This window comes from Hevea brasiliensis, chromosome 12 (genome assembly GCF_030052815.1).
Source record: "Hevea brasiliensis isolate MT/VB/25A 57/8 chromosome 12, ASM3005281v1, whole genome shotgun sequence".
In the NCBI taxonomy this organism is placed as follows: domain Eukaryota; kingdom Viridiplantae; phylum Streptophyta; class Magnoliopsida; order Malpighiales; family Euphorbiaceae; genus Hevea; species Hevea brasiliensis.
Window position 1 is genome coordinate 9,955,530 of NC_079504.1, and position 14,231 is coordinate 9,969,760.

Below are 14,231 nucleotides of genomic sequence, written 5' to 3' on the forward strand. Positions count from 1 at the left end.
TTCTTATTTTACGTACTTCCTTCGTTCTATATATATATAAATTTTCTCCAAGTTTATATTGCGCTAAAGAACACGAGGAAGGTCATTCTCGAGTTTACTTCCTTGTTGACCACTCCATTCTTTTTGTTAATCTTTGTTATTCCTGAATGTAAGTCCTATAGTCCCGAGTAGCATATAAGTGGTTGGATAAAATGTAGGTAACTATATCTTAAGGGTATCTTTAAAATAATGAAAGGTCTGAATAATAAGTCGGAAAAATAGTAAGGCCGAATCACTAGAATAACACAAAAGACAATTGAGTAAGACGTCATAAGGCAGAGTAAAACCTAACCTTAAGATAGATAAATGGGATAGATCGGGTATCAATAGGTACTGGTACCACATAGGAAGGTCAGAAAATTCAGTTTGGTATCCCCTGACTAGTCACAAGGTACCAATGAGTTAAAAGAAGCCTTATTTCGAGCCCCGGCATCTTTGAATGCCAGAACCCTTAGTTCTAAGATTTCGTGACGGGTAGCTGTGATCAAATTTCGAGAGATCGGAAAAGTCCTTATCCGACTCCTATTAGAATAAAAGAGATCAGAGGAGAGTTCTTATCCGGTTCTCTATCTTAAATAAAAAATATTTAAAAGAGATCGGAGGAGAGTTCTTATCCTGTTCTCAACCTAAATTTTAATAAATATTTAAAAGGAGATCGGAAGAGAGTTCTTATCTGATCCTCAATCAATTTTTTTAATCTAAAAGAGATCGGAGGAGAGTTCTTATCCGATTCTCAATCTAAAGTTTTAATAAATATTTAAAAGGAGATCGAAGGAGAGTTCTTATCCGATTCTCAATCTAAAATTTTAATAAATATTTAAAAGGAGATCGGAGGAGAGTTCTTATCCGGTTCTCCATCTAAAATTTTAAAAAAATGTTTAAAAGAGATCGGAGGAGAGTTCTTATCCGGTTCTCAATCCAAAATTTAAATAAATATTTAAAAGGAGATCGGAGGAGAGTTCTTATCCGATTCTCAATTAAGATCTTTAACGAATATATGAAAGAGGTCGGAGGAGAGTTCTTATCTGATTCTCAAACTGAATTATTTATACGCACAATAATCCCCAAAATAAACAATATGCAACAGCCACTCACTAAGGTTGTCTCATTTACTTATGTATCTGAGTAATCCGGATTAGTGAAATATCAAATATTCCTTTTGTCAAAAGGATTAACTTCTTCCTCCGCTCAGCCGCCACAGTGATTGCTATCAAGTCTGTGAGTAAAATATTAATTTTAATTGTAATTTCACTATTATTATATGTTCAAGCATGTCCATGCATCACTTATATGTATGTATCTATGTAGTTAAACTCTAGGCACGTTTTATGTTGCATTCATAACTGTTAAAGTGCCATGGATGTTGTTGTGGTAATTTGGAGCAGTGTGCATGCGTTGGCGTGCGTGTGATGTGGTGTTGACTATGGATAGGACGGGTAGACACAGCTTGAGATCTTCGCTGGGACCCGGTCCTTCGGGGTAGACACGGCTTGAGTTCTTCGCTGGGACCCCGATTTGGTTTATTAAGCGAAAGTCCGGCTTGAGTTTTTCATTGGCACAAGTTGGATTTAAGAGAGCTGTATAGGGGATCAGCTCCCATATATTATGATTGATATTACTAGGTGTGTGAGTGCTCCAAATTACCTTTTTGCTATTATGATGTGAAATTTATTGCTGATGTTGCATTTCACTCTACAGGGTGCATTAGCTTACATAGTTATAGAGATTATGGTTAAAATTGATATTTTACTCTCTGAGTCGAACGCTCACTCCTGTTCAATATTTTTCCAGGCCACAGGAGAATATTTTTGAGGTTAACCTGCTTTCTCCCTCGCAGGTCGTTTATTCATGTTTGTGTAATTTTATAAACTTCTAGAATTTCCGCATGTGTTAAAAATATTTAATTGATTTAGGTCTGTAATATAAATTATTATTTTGCACCTGTAAAATTTTTATAACATGCATGTTTGATGGACTGGATGAGGGAGCTGAGCTCCCATTTATTTTTATGTTGATATGAGTATGTGGAGGGTGAGCTGAGCTCCCCAATTGATTATTTATTGTGTTTACAGGTCGGGTGCGTCAGAAACTCCCCGTTAAAAGGTCCATTTTATGGCCGAACTCTGTCCGGTTAATTTCTTGAAATTGGGCCTAAATGGGCTTAGGGTGTGTTTTGATGCAGAATGGAAAAGTAGTGGCTTATGCTTCAAGGCAGTTGAAGAGGCATGAGCAGAACTACCCCACCCATGATTTGGAAATGGTGGCTGTAATCTTTGCACTAAAAATCTGGAGACACTACTTGTATGGTGAAGTGTGCGAGATATACACCGACCACAAGAGTTTGAAGTACATCTTCCAACAGAGGGATTTAAACTTGAGACAGAGGAGATGGATGGAGCTTCTAAAGGACTATGATTGCATCATCCAGTACCACCCTAGGAAGGCCAATGTAGTAGCAGATGCTTTGAGAAGAAAATCTTCTGGCAATTTGGCGCACATTTCAGCAGAGAAGAGACCGTTGATTCGGGAAGTACATGAGTTGATGGATCAAGGTTTAATCCTAGATCATTCAGACGAGGGGGTATTGTTGGCTCATTTTTCAGTGAGGCCAGACTTGCGAGACAAAGTTAGAGTTTCCCAGCACAGAGACCAATAATTGATGAAGATCATAGAAAGAGTACAGCAAGGTGAAGGTGGAGAGTTTGGATTTGCCAATGATGGCGCCCTTATGCAAGGTTCTAGGATATGTGTGCCCGATGTGGACAATCTCAAAAATGAAATCATGCGAGAGGCACACTATACACTGTACAATGTCCACCCAGGCTCCACTAAGATGTACCATGATGTGAAAGATAGCTATTGGTGGAATGGCATGAAGAGAGACATAGCAGACTTTGTATCCAAGTGCTTGACTTGTCAGAAGGTGAAGTTTGAACACCAGAGACCGTCAGGGAAGCTGCAAGAGCTCCCTATCCAAGAATGGAAGTGGGAGATGATTACTATGTATTTTGTGACTGGGTTGCCTCGTACCACGCGAGGATATGATTCGATATGGGTAATTGTAGACCACCTAATCAAATCAGCTCACTTCTTACCTGTGAAAACTACATATTCTGTGGCACAGTACGCCCGGCTTTACATTCGAGAAATAGTCAGATTGCATGGAGTTCCTGCTTCCATAATATCTGACAGAGGGCCCCAGTTCACTTCTCGGTTTTGGAGGAAGTTGCAAGAGGCACTTGGCACACAATTGAACTTTAGTACTGCTTTCCACCCTCAGACAGATGGACAGTCCGAAAGGACCATCCAAACACTGGAAGACATGCTTCGCATGAGTGTTTTGGATTTTGGAGGTCAATGGGATGATCAGCTAGCTTTGGTGGAGTTTGCCTACAACAACAGTTACCATTCCAGCATAGGGATGGCACCCTATGAGGCACTATATGGAAGAAAGTGTAGGTCTCCTCTGTATTGGACGGAAATGGGAGAAGCGAAGGTGCATGATGTAGACCTAGTGCAGTACACCTCAGAGATAGTTCCTTTAATCAGGGAACGATTGAGAACAGCTTCCAGTAGGCAGAAGAGTTATGCAGACCCCAGACGGAGGGATGTGGAGTTTGCAGTAGGCGACTACGTATTTCTGAAGGTTTCAGCCTTCTTCCTCCGCTCAGCCGCCACAGTGATTGCTATCAAGTCTGTGAGTAAAATATTAATTTTAATTTTAATTTCACTATTATTATATGTTCAAGCATGTCCATGCATCACTTATATGTATGTATCTATGTAGTTAAACTCTAGGCACGTTTTATGTTGCATTCATAACTGTTAAAGTGCCATGGATGTTGTTGTGGTAATTTGGAGCAGTGTGCGTGCGTTGGCGTGCGTGTGATGTGGTGTTGACTATGGATAGGACAGGTAGACACGGCTTGAGATCTTCGCTGGGACCCGGTCCTTCGGGGTAGACACGGCTTGAGTTCTTCGCTGGGACCCCGATTTGGTTTATTAAGCGAAAGTCCGGCTTGAGTTCTTCGTTGGCACAGGTTGGATTTAAGAGAGCTGTATAGGGGATCAGCTCCCATATATTTTGATTGATATTACTGGGTGTGTGAGTGCTCCAAATTACCTTTTTGCTATTATGATGTGAAATTTATTTTTGATGTTGCATTTCACTCTACAGGGTGCATTAGCTTAGATAGTTATAGAGATTATGGTTAAAATTGATATTTTACTCTCTGAGTCGAACGCTCACTCCTGTTCAATATTTTTCCAGGCCACAGGAGGATATTTTTGAGGTTAACCTGCTTTCTCCCTCACAGGTAGTTTTTTCATGTTTGTGTAATTTTATAAACTTCTAGAATTTTCGCATGTGTTAGAAATATTTAATTGATTTGGGTCTGTAATATAAATTGTTATTTTGGACCTGTAAAATTTTTATAACATGCATGTTTGATGGACTGGATGAGGGAGCTGAGCTCCCATTTATTTTTATGTTGATATGAGTATGTGGAGGGTGAGCTGAGCTCCCCAATTGATTATTTATTGTGTTTACAGGTCGGGTGAGTCAGAAACTCCCCGTTGAAAGGTCCATTTTATGGCCGGATTTTGTCCGGTTAATTTCTTGAAATTGGGCCTAAATGGGCCTTAGAGTTGGATTAATGAATAGTTAGGCTTACTACGGGCCTCGGGGGCTTTAGGCTGGCCTAGGTCCTAGTGCCGGTCCAGCCCATAGGTTGGGTCGTGACACTAAAGCTAATGCACCCTATAGAGTGAAATACAACATCATCAATATTTTCACATCATAAAAGCAAAAAGGTAATTTGGAGCACTCACACACCCAGTAATATCAAATCATAAATATATGGGAGCTGATCCCCTATACAGCTCTCTTAAATCCAACCTGTGCCAGCGAAGAACTCAAGCCGGACTTTCGCTTAATAAACCAAATCGGGGTCCCAGCGAAGAACTCAAGCAGTGTTTACCCCGAAGGACCGGGTCCCAACAAAGATCTCAAGCCGTGTCTACCCGTCCTATCCATAGCCAACACCACATCACACGCGCGCCAACGCACGCACACTGCTCCAAATTACCACAACAACATCCATGACACTTTATCAGTTGTGAATGCAACATAAAACGTGCCTAGGGTTTAACTACATAGATATATACATATAAGTGATGCATGGGCATGCATTAAACATATAATAATATCGAAATTACAATTAAAATTAATATTTTACTCACAAACTTAACAGTAGTCACTGTGGCGGCTGAGAGGAGGAAAAAGGCTGTCATGGCTCACCTGACGATTTTATTACAATTGTTTAATACAATTGACTCAATACAACCCAAGAAAAGACCAAATACGTCCTAAGTTGTGCCGAAAATCCGGCAGAGTCTCCCCTATACCTAGGACTTACCCAACCTGCAAATGGATTTAAAACATACTTCTATATCCACCAACCATACACCTACAACTCAATCATATCACACAGCCCCTCCTGGGCCCATCCAAACAGTCATCAATCACAATATGTAAAATTACAGTTTAGTCTTTATAATTGACCCTTTTGCAAAAACTACCCAAATAAACTCTAAAAATTCTAAAACTTTGCCCCGCGGGCCTTAGTAATATTACTAGGCTAATGCAAAAAGAATCATAATTTTTTGAGCTACCACGAATATTTTATGGATTTTTAATCCTATTTAAGCACTATAAAATTATGAAAAAGCAAGGTTCGGGTTTACCTATGCTGATTCCAAATCCGGGGACGCACTTGGGATGTCTGACAATGGGGTAGCCAAAATCTCGATCCAATTCCAAGACTTTTTTGATAGCCGGTCTGTCTGGCCGGAAATTCACAGACCCGGACAACTGTCGAATTTCCATGAATTGAAGATACCTACACGAAGCCCATAACACGGGGGTTAGTACATAAATTTTACAGAATTTTCTAAGCTCATTTAATGCTCGGAAAGACACTATGAAGTTCCGTGGGACCCACCAAAAAACGGTGTCGAAAAATTTCAAAATTTATATTGTCGCGAAGCTCTCGACGAGTAGAGCGCTCTGGTACTCTCGATTTTCTCGTGGGGTTCACGGTTTGCGAGAAATCTTGTCTAAAAGTCAAAATGGGCTAAAACTTCCCGGACAAAAATTGGACAAACCGCTCGATGGATTTTAGTGTTCTTGGTGTCTATGGAAAGCTCTCGAGGTGTAGATGGTGTTTGACACAAGGCTCGGCCCAATCGGTGGCCGGATCGGTCGGATTTCGGCCAGGAAGATGAAGCGGCGCGTTGCGCCGCTTCGCACGCGGTTTCCTAGCGTTCCAGGTGGCGGCCGGCAATGGGGGGAGGCTAGGGTGGCACGCCGGCGAGGTGGGGAGGGCTGGGTGGCAGCTGGCCGGCGAGGGGAGGAGGGAGGAGAGAGAAAATGGGAGAGAGAGAAGGAGAGGTCGGGACGCGCAGGAGAAGAAAGAAAAAGGAAGAAGAAGCAGGTTCGATTCGATCGGTCCGGTTCGATTTGGTCGGTCTGATTCAAGATACAAAATTTTGAATTTTTACTCTGCCTTGGGACCGAAAACGAGGCCCAAAAATTCCCAAAAAATTCTAGAAAACTCAGAAAAATTCGTAGACTCCAAATATATTTTTAGTTTTGCCACGTGGTCTTTAAATTAATTTTTAAAAATCATCAAAGTTTATATTTTCGAAAAATCAAACCCGATTTCTAAAACCTGAAAAAAATTTCAAATAATTTCCTAAAATTTAAATAAAATAAAATACTAATATTTATCCATAAAATAATAAATTTAAAAATTAAGGGTGTTACAGCAGCTCTCCAAGGACGGGGTTCAGGGGACCAGCCCCAGCATCTTTTGCATGTCCGCATTGCCTGAAAATGGCATAAGGAGGAGTGTTGGAGAGTGACTGGTGCCTGCTTAAGGTGTGGGTCAATAGAGCATCAGTTGAGGAATTGTCCACGTGGAACTACTACTACTGCTCCAACACATGTAGACAGACCTGCTCCTGCTCCACAAAGGGGTAGGAAATCTGGCAAATCTGAGACAGTGGGACCATCACAGAGGCCTGCATCTGAGCTAGCAGAAAGGCCTGAGGGCAGAGCACTTGCCAGAGCCTATGCCATAAGAGCTCAGGAGAAGCAAGATGCCCCGGACATCGTCAGGGGTGCATTCTCCCTCTACAATACATTTGTGCATGCATTGGTGGATTCAGGATCCACTCATTCATACATCTGCATCAACTTACATGTAGAAAGGGGGATACTGGTAGGGGAGAGTGACCAAGAAATTCTAGTCACTAATCCATTGGGCCACAGTGTAGTAGTGAACAAAGTATATAAGAGTTGCCCGTTAAGGATGCAGGAGTATGAATTCTTGGCAGACCTGATTGAGTTGCCTTTCCATGAGTTTGACGTAATTTTGGGAATGGACTGGTTGTCACGTTATCAAGCAATAGTTGATTATAAATTGAAGAGAATTTCTTTGAAAACTCCTGAGGGTAATGAGATCACAGTTGTGGGGGAAAGGACAGATTTCTTATCCAATATCATCTCAGCCACAGTTGTAAGAAAATTAATGAGAAAAGGCTGTGAAGCCTACCTAGCACATGTGGTGGATAGTAGGTAGGCTAAGCCAAATTTATGTGACATACCCACCGTAAGAGACTTCCCAGATGCGTTCCTTGAAGAATTGTCTGGCTTGCCATCAGAAAGGAAAATCGAATTTGCTATTGACATACTGCCAGGTACAACACCAATCTCTATTGCTCCTTATAGGATGGCATCCACAGAATTAAAAGAACTGAAAATCCAGTTGCAGGAGTTGCTGGATAAGGGGTTTGTACGCCTCAATGTATCACCATGGGGAGCTCCAGTGTTGTTTGTGAAGAAGAAGGATAGGACTTTGAGGCTATGCATTGATTACAGGCAGTTGAATAAAGTAACAGTGAAGAACAAATATTCGTTGCCTAGAATTGATGATCTGTTTGATCAGTTAAAAGGAGCAGGAGTATTTTCCAAAATTGATCTCAGATCAGGGTATCATCAGTTGAGGGTGAAGGATGCAGATGTGCTAAAGACTGCATTCAGGACCCGGTATGGGCATTATGAGTTCCTGGTGAAGCCCTTTGGCCTAACAAATGCACCAGCAGCATTCATGGACCTTATGAACCGTATCTTCCATCCATACCTAGATCGGTTCATAGTGGTCTTTATTGATGATATTTTGGTGTATTCCAAGACCAGTGAAGAACATGATGAGCATTTAAGGATTGTTCTGCAAACCCTGAGAGAAAAAAAGCTATATGCTAAGTTGTCCAAGTGTGACTTTTGGTTGAATGAGATTGCATTCCCTGGACCCATAGTGTCAGCTGATGGAATTAGAGTGGATCCTAAGAAAATAGAAGCAGTGATGGAATGGAAGCCTCCCAGGAATACAACTGAGGTCAGAAGTTTCTTGGGGCTAGCTGGGTATAGCTGCTCCAATGACCAAGTTGTTACATAAGAATGTCAGATTTGACTGGAATGACAAGTGTCAGACCAGTTTTGAGAAGTTGAAGGCTATGTTGATAGAGGCACCAGTGTTAACACAGCCAGTGTCGGGAAAGGACTTTGTGGTTTACAGTGATGCCTCTCATAATGGGTTAGGGTGTGTATTGATGCAAGAGGAGAAGGTGGTCGCTTATGCTTCCAGGCAGCTAAGGCCACATAAATAGAATTACCCTACTCATAATCTAGAATTTATAGCAATTATCTTCGCATTAAAGATATGGAGGCATTACTTATATGGTGAAAAGTGTTACATTTACACAGACCACAAAAGCCTAAAATACTTGCCAACCCAGAAGGAGCTCAACCTTAGACAGAGGCGATGGATTAAGTTCCTGAAGGATTATGATTGTGTGATTGACTACCATCCTGGGAAGGCAAATGTAGTTGCCGATGCTTTGAGCAGAAAATCCATCACAGCTTTGAGATCATTGAATGCCCGTCTATTCTTGGCTCGAGATGGAGCTATTTTGGCTAAGTTGCAAGTGAGGCCAAACCTGCTACAGTAGATTTTAGATGGGCAGAAGGCAGATGAAAAGTTAATGACTATTATGAGCAAAATCTCAGAAGGGAAAGCAATTGACTATAAGGTGAAAGCAGATGGGTGTCTGTACTACAAAGGAAGAGTATAAGTACCAGACGATGGGGAATTTAAAGCCAGTATTCTGAAAGAGGCACACACCAGTGTTTATGCTATGCACCCAGGAAGTACAAATATGTATCATGACCTAAAGCTTCATTATTGGTAACCTGGTATGAAGAAGGACACAGCTGACTATATGATTAAATGCTTGACATGTCAGCAAGTCAAGGCAGAACATCAAGTTCCATCAGGTTTGCTACAACCTATACGCATACCTGAATGGAAATGGGATCGGGTCACCATGGATTTTGTAAGTGGTCTACCTTTCACCCAGAAGAAGCATGATGCAGTATGGGTGATAGTAGATAGATTGATGAAATCAGCACACTTTCTGCCAGTAAGGACTGACTACTCATTAGAGAAGTTAGCAGAATTGTATATCAGTGAGATAGTTAGACTACATGAAATTCCACTTTCCATTATATCTGATCGAGATGCAAGGTTTACATCAAGATTTTGGAAGAAATTGCATGAATCCTTGGGTACACAACTCCACTTCAGCACAACTTTCCATCTCAGATGGATGAGCAATCAGAAAGAGTAATCCAGGTAAACAATTGAAACCAATTAAACTAATACAAATATTGAACTGAAATGATAATAATAACATGAAATATATGTCAAGTCCTTGAGAACATGCTGAGGAGTTGTGTCATTGAGTTTGAGGGAAGTTGGGATAGATACCTCCCATTGGCAGAATTTGCATACAACAATAGCTACCAAGCTAGCATCCAAATGGCCTCATAAGAAGCACTGTATAGGAGGAAATGTAAAACTCCAGTGTGCTGGACTGAATTGGGCAAAGACAAACTGGTAGGGCCAGACCTGGTGAAACAGACTGAGGAGAAGGTAAAGCTAATCAAAGCCAATCTGAAGGTTACCTCAGACAGACAAAAATCTTATGCCGACCTTAAGAGAAAAGAAATAGAATATGCAGTTGGCGACAAAGTATTCCTCAAGGTGTCATCGTGGAAGAAGGTACTGAGGTTTGGAAGAAAAGGTAAGTTGAGCCCTAGCTTCATTGGCCCATATGAAGTCATTGAACATGTGGGACCAGTAGCCTACAGGCTAGCTTTACCATCAAAGCTGGACAAGATCCATAATGTGCTCCACGTATCTATGCTAAGAAGATACCGCTCAGATCCTTCACATGTAATCTCCATGGAAGAAATTGAAGTACAACCGGATTTAACATATGAAGAAGAACCCATATGGATCCTGGCTCAGGAAGTGAAAGAGTTGAGGAATAAGCAGATTCCACTAGTGAAAGTGCTTTGGAGGCACCACAACACCAAGGAGACAACTTGGGAAAGTGAACAGACGATGAGGTAACAGTTCCCTCAACTATTTGCATCAGATAAATTTCGAGAACGAAATTTATATTAGAGGGAAAGAGTTGTAACACCCTCACTGAGCAATTTCGTACATTCTACTGTTCAGGTGACCGGTGTCGGTCCGGACAGCTAGAACATCTGGAAAAATATTTAAACTAAAGTGAGGAACCATAATTAACTCAAATAGTAATAAGAAAAATTTAGGAAAAAAATTTAGAATAAAATACAACCAAGTTGACCTAAAAATTGCCCTAATGTGGGTGACCTGCATTCTGCCTGGGCAAAATAACCAAATGAATTCATTTGGTCATAACTCAGTGTAGAAAGGTCCAATTAATCTGAAATTTTACAAGCAGAAAGCTGAGACATAGACCTACAACTTTTCTGAAGAACACAAATCTAAATTCTGACCATAACCTAGTCAAATTGCCAACCAAACTTAGGTTACCAAATCTGGCAGAACCAGTTTTGCCCAGAATTTTGAATTCTGTCCAATCCGGCCAGTTATGGTGTTTAGGCTATAAATTAAGCTACAAAACTCCAAATTGAGTGATTAAAAAAAGGACATGTAACTAGACAAAATAAGGAACAACTTTCATGAAGATAATTTTGCCAAATTCCTACTGTATAAATGACCAATGAAACAGTAAATATAATGATTAAAATCTGAAAATTTTGAATAACTAACACTAAGCTTAGAAATGGTATTAGCAACCAATAACAACAATTTTAGAATGCAAAATGTGGTATGTTGGGAGTATTATAACTAATGTACCTATTGTCTATGCAAAAGTCAACATTTTAGTTGACTAATGAAATGAATAGTAACACCTAAACTTAAATTTCAAGAATTGTACAATTTAAAAGTGTAACATGCCCTAGTACACCTAGCAAGATTGGTTTGGATAGATTGGCATGCCAATAGAGTTCAGTTAGCAGTACTGCATATGGCATTATGTCATTCTGTGATTTTATGGCCTTTAGCCATTCTGACATTGTGTTAATACTTGGCCTTGTGCCTAATGTTATTACAGCTTATTAGCTGTTCTGTTGCACACCAGGAGATGCATATGTGACCGATAATGTGACGGCCCGTGGTACTAGATACCCAGTGCCAGTTTACCTGTTTATCCAGTCCAGTCATCCAGTATAGGTTACTTGGGCAAACAAAAATGAAAGTGAATAAATTTAATGAAATTATGAATATAACAAGTACAAAATAAATAAGATTACCAATAATGATCGAAAATTTATCTGCATAAGACATCAGAACATGTACTACATATTTATTTTCTGTTATTTCTTTTTATTTTATTATTGGTACCACTAAGCATTATTGCTTAGCGCATTGTTTTTTGCCATGCATAGGTTCTGGAGAGACTGACTGAGAGCCCAGTAGACCACAAACTGGGTGAGACGTTCTGCAGCTCTGCATAGTATCCGTGTCACCTCACCGTCATCAGTGCATTGGTAGGACACTAGGTTTTATTTTGATATTTTGTAATTAACTTTTATTTTCTCATGTGAAATTGAGACTCATGTAATGTATTTTGTTATTAATGTAAATAGTGAAAATTATGTTTATGAATGGAAAATTGAATATTTATTTATGATTTGTACATAAATATCCTATGAAATGAATGAATGAGAATTGGGAGCATATTTGAGAAATATTGAGATTTTGTTGATAAAATGGAGTTTGGGATTGATTGAGAATTTTGGAAGTGTTTTTCTCAGGTTCTGAAGAACTGTTTTCTCTATTTTTAGCCGGTACTCTGCCGGATTTTCTATAAAATTAACAGAACCTTAAATAAATTTATGATTTCAATAAATGACTTCAATGAATGATATTTCACAAATTATACTTCATAACTATGAAAGAAATAAATTAGGAAGGATAAAAATGATTGAACTAAAATAGGGTGTTCCGGTACACTGTGTGACATATCTTACTCGGCTATACTGTAGACGAGTAAGGGGTGTCACAAATATCCAATAATTTTTATGCCCATCACAATTCAAAACATCAATTTGTTTTTTTTTTTCCATGCAAATCCCATTTCAATCATAAATTTCTGAAACTGGATTCATTTAATCCATATCAAAAATAAAATCATAACTTAATCATTTTCCCACAACTAAACTCATTTATACCATAACAAATTTCAATAATCATTGAAATGAATTCAATAATTGATAAACATAATACATAAAGAAACTAAAATCCTTTAATCAAATAAAATATGCAAAACCTTAACAATGTAAAACGAGTTGTGCACATCTTTGTTGACTAATTTACTCCACCTTTCGTTTTTCCTTCGAAGATTCCTTTTTAACTGAAACACATAAATTTAAAGTGTTTCAGTATCCATTTCTAATACTTAAATTCCAACAATTTCTTTATAGACTTATCTTACCTATTACGGTTTATAATTTCGGGTCTTTCATAGTTTTGTATATAGTGGCACTATTTATGGCACTATTCAAGTCAAAATATTGACTTTTTCCTACTAAATAGGTTTATTAATTCTAATTGTACTCATATACCACATTTTGTGTGTCAAATTTGCTGGCATTAATTGCCAATTAAATTTCTAAACTACCTAAGTAAAATCCTAAAAATTCAGTTTTGGATCACAAGTTTCTACTGCTCCATTGGTCTATCTACAATGGAAATTTGCTAAGTGTCCTTCATCAAAGTTATTCCTTATTGTCTTAGCTTTAATTTTCTTTTTAAATCACTATATTTAGAATTTTATAGCTCAAGCTATGCCTATTTTCCTAAGGCTGGCCGGATTGGTATCTACCCAGAATTCTGGGCAGATTTTTAGTTCTGGCAGTTTTGGGCAGCCAACTTTGGGTGACAAAATGACTTCGTTATGGGTAGAATTTGGGTTGGTGCTCTTCATTAAAGTTGTAGTGCTATGTCATAGCTTTCTAATGGTTCAAAAATCAGGTCATTTGGACCTGTCTAGACCAAGTTATGTCCAAATAAACAAACACTGTTCATTTGGTCATTTTTGTACAGTGGCAATGTGCCAATTACGAGTTTGACCTAATTATTCACTAACTTAGAATCACTTTCAGGGCAGGGTTTCTACACAAAAATTGTGGCATTATGTGTCTAATTTCATTTTCAATTAGCCTCACACCAATTGGGATGGTAGAATTGTAATTTTGGTCCCTGAAAGGGACCTAGGTCAGGCTGTCTAGTAATAACCCCTCACCAATCCGAATTTCATTGCAATTCTAATCACTCCAACACATCTCAATTGGTCCCAATTGACCATTTTAAAACTCGCTTAAGTCAAAGTACATTAATTTATCAAATTCTCAAATTTTCCCGCCCAAAACCCTAAGGGTGAAGAATCCTAATTTTGCATTTGCCACATTTCATGAAATCTAAACATACCAATTACTTATCCTTAGTCCATAATTACACATTTAATTAGATTAAAACATAACAATTCCCTAAACCTCAATGGCTGCTGAAATTCCCTTCTTCCTAATCATGCAAATTTTTTTCAAGTTCTTCATATAATTTCATTCACTTCAACCTAAAATCAGCCAATTATTCAATAAGAAAACTTGGATTTACTGACCTGAAATGAAGCTTTTTCTATCTTCTCAAACTCTCCAATTTTTCTTTCTT